Source organism: Callionymus lyra, chromosome 8 (genome assembly GCF_982586985.1).
Source record: "Callionymus lyra chromosome 8, fCalLyr1.hap1.1, whole genome shotgun sequence".
NCBI classification, from domain to species: Eukaryota; Metazoa; Chordata; class Actinopteri; order Syngnathiformes; family Callionymidae; genus Callionymus; species Callionymus lyra.
In genome coordinates this window covers 26,545,774-26,552,370 of record NC_141825.1, presented here as the reverse complement: position 1 = coordinate 26,552,370, position 6,597 = coordinate 26,545,774, and positions in this window count along the sequence as shown.

Below are 6,597 nucleotides of genomic sequence, written 5' to 3'. Positions count from 1 at the left end.
GATTAGAGAAGAATGACGACCCAACAACAAATACAAACTATGAACTGATACTTAAATACATTATTTCACACTTACTGATCAGTTGTTAATAGTTGGCTATTTATTCCTTATGAGTTATTTTTTTTTAAACTATTTACAAAAAGTGTATTAATGCTGTGTAAACGATCTATTATGAGTTAGTTAACTCCAGATGTCATTGATGAAATGTATTAACTAGATTAGATTAACAACGATATGAGCCTCGTCTGGAATGAACTAGTAGTAAAAGTCGAAGTAGTAGTAGAATTAGTAGTATAAGTGTTATAAGTATTATAAGTACCATTAGTAGTAGAAGTACAGGTAGTATAAGTAGTAGTATAATAAGTAGTAAAAATCGAAGTAGTATAAGTAAAACTAGAATTAGTAGTAGTAGTATAAGTAGTAGTATAGGTAGAATTAGTAGTAGTAGTATAAGTAGAATTAGTAGTATAAGAAGAATGAGTAGTAAAAGTATAAGTATAAGTAGTATAAGTAGTAGTACAATTAGTAGTATACATTTAAGTAGTTGTATAAGTAGAATAAGTAGTAGAAGTAGAAGTAGAATTACTAGTAGAAGTAGAATAAGTAGTAAAACTAGAAGTAGTAGAAGTAGTAGTAGAATTAGTAGTATGAGTATAAGTAGTAGTAAAAGTGGAATTAGTAGTAAAATTAGAAGTATAAGTAGTAGTAGAATTAGTAGTAAAAATAGAAATAGAAGTAGTATAAGTACTAGTAGAATTAGTAGTATGAGTATTAGTAGTAGTATAAGTATAATAAGTAGTTAAATTAGAATCATAAGTAGTATCAGTAGTAGTAGAATTTGAAGTATAAGTATAAGGTTTATTAATGCTGTGTAAACGATCTATAATGAGTTAGTTAACTCCAGATGTCACTGATAACATGTATTAACTAGTTTACTAAAGATGAGCCTCGTCTGGAGTCATTGGATCTGAACAAGTCTCTCTGTTGACGTATCTTCCATGTGGTTCTGGTTCTGCTAGTTAAGAAGGAGTCTTGAGTCTAACAGAGTCTGGTGTTGATCACAGAATGTTCCACAAACGAAGGTAAAGGCAGTAAAAGATTCATAATCATCAGATTTCAGTGAATGAAAATAGAACGTCTTGTGCTTTAACTTCAACTATAACCTCATGATCTCATGAACGCTTGTGTTTGTTTCAACACTTAATACATCATTGTTACACACGCAACACAGCTGTTCACCTAGGCTACAAAACAAATGTGTTTCAGGTATCCCTTGTGTTGTCTCAGGGTCAAGGTGACCCAGAGGCTCCAAAACAAATGTGTTTGAGGTATCCCTTGTTTTGTCTCAGGCTCAAGGTGACCCGGTGGCCGAAAACAAATGTGTTTGTAAGTAAGTAAGTAAGTAAGTAAGTAAGTAATATTTATTTATATATCGCTTTTCGAGACCAGGGTCACAAAGCACTTAGACAATCAAAACAATACTCAAAAAAGTACATACTTTAAAGATCAAGATAATACTGAGAACAACACAGGAGTTCGAGAAATTCAAGGAAAAGCCTGAACAAATAGAAACGTCTTAAGATGTTTCTTAAAGGAGTCAGTAGATCATCAAGCGCAAAGAGAGAGAAGATCGTTCCAAAGCTTAGGAGCAACAGCCTGAAAAGATTTCTCTCCTCTGGTCCTGAGTCGTGTGCGTGGAACCATAAGTAGATTCTGATCCACAGACCTCAGAGCCCGAGCTGGGGTGTAAGGCTGGATCAGATCAGTGATGTAAGGAGGAGCCTGACCATGAATAGATCTGAAAGTAAGAACCAGAATTTTAAAGTTGATCCTGAAAGAAACTGGAAGCCAGTGAAGAGTTTTAAGGAGAAATGTGAGTTCTTCTACTAGAGCGGCTCAGAATTCTGGCTGCAGAGTTCTGAATCAACTGCAGACGAGACACATCCTTCTTGTTAAGACATGAAAACAAACTGTTACAATAGTCCAGACGAAAAGAAACAAACGCATGGATTACAAGCTCCAGATCATGTTCCGACAACATTTTCCTAAGTTTAGAGATTTTTCTCAGTTGAAGGAAACAGTTTCTGGTCGGTTTTCTTCAGTGTCGAACAAGAGACATGTCTTTATCAAATACAACACCCAGGTTTCTCAGGCTCACTTTGACAGACTGACTTAAGTCACCCAAGTACTGACTCAACCCTGGAATCTTATCATCAGGAACAATCACCAGAGTTTCAGTTTTGTCCACATTTAGCTGTCCAATTGACTAAGCTGTTCAGCCTCTGAGGCTCAGTTGGATCAAAAGAGCAGTAGAGCTGGATGTCATCAGCAAAAATGTGATAAGAAACATCTGGTTGATGTCATGATTTTACCGAGGGGAATCAAGTACAGCAAAAACAATGAAGGACCCAGAACAGAACCTTGAGGGACTCCACATAACAGATCTGCCGATTCAGACCTCATTTGATTGGCAGATACACTAAAACTGCGCCCAGAAAGGTAAGATGAGAACCATTCTAACACAGAACCAGACAGTCCCACTTCATCCCTTAGTCTTCTCAGCAGGATCTGGTGATCAACTGTGTCAAAGGCTGACGACAGATCCAAGAGAACCAGAACAGTGAATTTACCAGAGTCAGCCGACATCATGATGTCACTGGACACTTTCAATAAAGCTGTCTCTGTAGAGTGATGTTTACGGAAGCCAGACTGAAACTTCTCATGGATGTCGCTCTGATCCAGGAACAAAGACAGCTGCTCAGACACAACCTTCTCCAAGATCTTGAACAAGAAAGGGAGCTTAGAAATAGGCCTGAAATTACTGAGGTCAGTTGGGTCTAAGCCTGGTTTTTTGAGCAGAGGCTCCCTTGTGTACGTTGTGGTATCCCTTGTGTTGTTTCAGGCTCAAGGTGACCCGGAGGCCGAAAACAAATGTGTTTGTGGTATCTCTTGTGTTGTTTTTGTGGTAAAACAAATGTGTGTGGTACCCTTGAATCCATATGCAGTAGTGGAGGTCATTCACCTTGATCCAGAAACAACACAAGGCATACCTAAAACACATTTGGTTGTCGAACCACCGGGTCATTTTGACCCAGAAACAACACAAGGTATAAAACTCCTTCATGTGTCCTTCTATCATCACAACATTTCCACAAGTACATGATCAGGTGAATGTATAGATACAAATAATTGGAGAAATGTGGATCAAACAATCAAAACACAAATATACTTTTAAACATTAAAAAAATGTCTAAATCATGTGGAGTAACAAGCATTAATTGAAGCTGTGACATATATAACGAAGACACGATTAAACTGATGTTCTTTCAAATGATTTTTTGGACAATAAAGGTCTGTTTCCATTACTAAACCATCACTAAACCATCATTAAACCATCATTAAACCATGAGATCACTCGTTCTCGCTGCAGAGCTCCTGCTGAAGTTTCTTAAACGAGGAGACTTTTGTCGGCGCCGACACCAAAGGTCACGCCGCTGGTCTCTCAAAGGAGGCGGCGAGCAGACATGGGCAGGTATTAACATATTAATAATGTCTCCGTATAAATATGCATCAGGAATAACTTGATTCGGCGAAAAGGTCAGACTTCTGCCGGGGAAACAAAACAGAGCCGATGCTGCGGCGTTTAAATGCTCGTTAATCACTTTAATTTGTTGATACGCAGCAGAGGTTTGTCTTGTGTGTGTTTTATGTGTTTGTGCTGCACACACACTCATTTCATGCTGCGCCGCCGCTCACGCCGGAGCGTGAAATAAATCTAACGTCAGCTAATCCTGCTGCGGCTGATTAGACGCTGAACAGATCCTGGGTCTAATGCAAAAGATACATTTGTCGGTGAACGTGTCAATAACTGTCACTTCTCCTGCAAGACCCGACCTCCAGGATACCCTTCCCTCCCAAATATTAAGTCCTTTTAAGAGCTTTTCTCGTGACTTATTGGTGCGTTAATAAGTCGATGATGATGAGGTTCCAGGGTTTAATCAATACTTGACTTAGGTCAGTCTGTCAAACTGAGCCTGAGAAACCTGGGTGTTGTATTTGACAAAGACTTGTCTCTAGTTCAACACAAAACTGACCACAAACTGTTTCAACTGAGAAAAATGTATGAACTTATATGTTGTCACAACATGATCTGGATCTTATAATCCATGTGTTTGTGTCGTTTACACTATTGTAACAGTTTATTTAGTGTCTAAACCAGAAGGATCTTCTCGCCTGCAGTTCATACTAAACTCTGCAGCCAGAATTCTGAGCCGCTCTAGTAGAAGAACTCACATTTCTCCTTCAAACTCTTCACTGGCTGCTCTAGTAGAAGAACTCACATTTCTCCTTCAAACTCTTCACTGGCTGCCAGTTTCTTTCAGGATCATTTTAAAATTCTGGTTCTTACTTTCAGATCTATTCATGGTCAGACCTTCCATCAGTGATCTGATCCAGACTTACACCCCAGCTCGGGCTCTGAGGTCTGTGGATCAGAATCTACTGATGGTTCCTGAACTTCCGGACCAGAGGAGAGAAATCCTTCCAGGCTGTTGCTCCTAAGCTTTGGAACCATCTCTGTGTTTGATGATCTACTGACTCCTTCAAGAAACATCTGTGTTTGATGATCTACTGACTCCTTCAAGAAACATCTGTGTTTGATGATCTACTGACTCCTTCAAGAAACATCTGTGTTTGATGATCTACTGACTCCTTCAAGAAACATCTGTGTTTGATGATCTACTGACTCCTTCAAGAAACATCTGTGTTTGATGATCTACTGACTCCTTCAAGAAACATCTGTGTTTGATGATCTACTGACTCCTTCAAGAAACATCTGTGTTTGATGATCTACTGACTCCTTCAAGAAACATCTGTGTTTGATGATCTACTGACTCCTTCAAGAAACATCTGTGATTGATGATCTACTGACTCCTTCAAGAAACATCTGTGTTTGATGATCTACTGACTCCTTCAAGAAACATCTGTGTTTGATGATCTACTGACTCCTTCAAGAAACATCTGTGTTTGATGATCTACTGACTCCTTCAACAAACATCTGTGTTTGATGATCTACTGACTCCTTCAAGAAACATCTGTGTTTGATGATCTACTGACTCCTTCAAGAAACATGTGTGTTTGATGATCTACTGACTCCTTCAAGAAACATCTCTCTGTTTGATGATCTACTGACTCCTTCAAGAAACATGTGTGTTTGATGATCTACTGACTCCTTCAAGAAACATCTGTGTTTGATGATCTACTGACTCCTTCAAGAAACATCTGTGTTTGATGATCTACTGACTCCTTCAAGAAACATCTCAAGACACTTTGATTTGAGCTTTTCCTTGATTCTCTGAGACTCTTGTGTTGTTATCAGTGTTATCTTGATCTTTAAAGTATATATTTTATTGAGTATTGTTTTGATTGTTTAAGTTCTTTGTGAGCCTGGTCTCATTAAATATTACTTACTCATTAAATGTTGGAACTATTGAATAAATATTTGACGTGAAAAGATCTTATATTGACCCCAAAGTTGATCAAAAATTGATCAACAAAAACAAATACATCAGCGTCCACGTCAGCAACTGTTCCCTTTGGTCCTGTGAAGCTGAGAATATTTCTCACAATAGATCATCAAATTCTAAATATATTCATAGATCGTGTGTATTTGCAGCTGGTGGAAGTCGTTTGTGTGTTTTTGGTTTGCTTTACATTGTTACCCAGTTTATTTCACGTGTTCTGGTCATTTTAGAGATGTACAGTGTTTTTTTAGTGTGTATATAACATGTGTCCACTACATTATGTTGCTGTCATGTATATTTTTCAGCATGTGTCGTCACATTTTGTGTAGTCATTTGTTAGTCTTTGTTCAGGGTTTGGGGTTGTTTGTTGTGTGTGTGTGTGTGTATGTGTCTTATGGAGTATTTCGTTGGCTTGTCCAGTGATTGCCTTGGCATGTGATCTAATTTGTTTGTGTGTGTGTGTGTCGTGTGTGTGTGTGTGGCCGTCATGTCCTCATTGTTCAGCTGCGTTGTGCGTTCATTAATTGTCGCCGTGTCGAGCTGGTGGTTTGTCTTCATAGTTGAACCTCGTGTCGTTCATTCATTTGTGTTGATTAATGACGTGAAACTCTTTCCTCGTCGCATCATTTGTTGTCAAACATTGTGTTGTTGTGTAGTACATTAGTGTGTCGGTCACTATCAGGGCCTGGTGTCGCTCCGGCTGGACCGGCGCCGCACTGGTGGTTCTGTGGCATTTGGCCGACGTCTGCTTGAGACGGAGGCGACATGTGACCTTTGGCCGGTCACTGCCCGCCGGACTCCCCTCGGGTCGGAGATAAAGACCCGCAGAGACTCGACAAAAATCTAAATGTCCGACTCGTTTCACTGTAACTTATCATGTGTTGATGCACTTTTCAGAGACCAGAGCTGTGTCTCAAACCTCATACTTCTCTTAGTGCACTGGTTAGTATCATCAGGATAGTGTACGTACTAACTAGTAACTAATCCTCCACAGATAGTATGTCTCAAATCAAACTCTGCTGCTACACACTAACAGGAAATGACGCGACAGCTTCTTCTTCTACTACTATTTAAG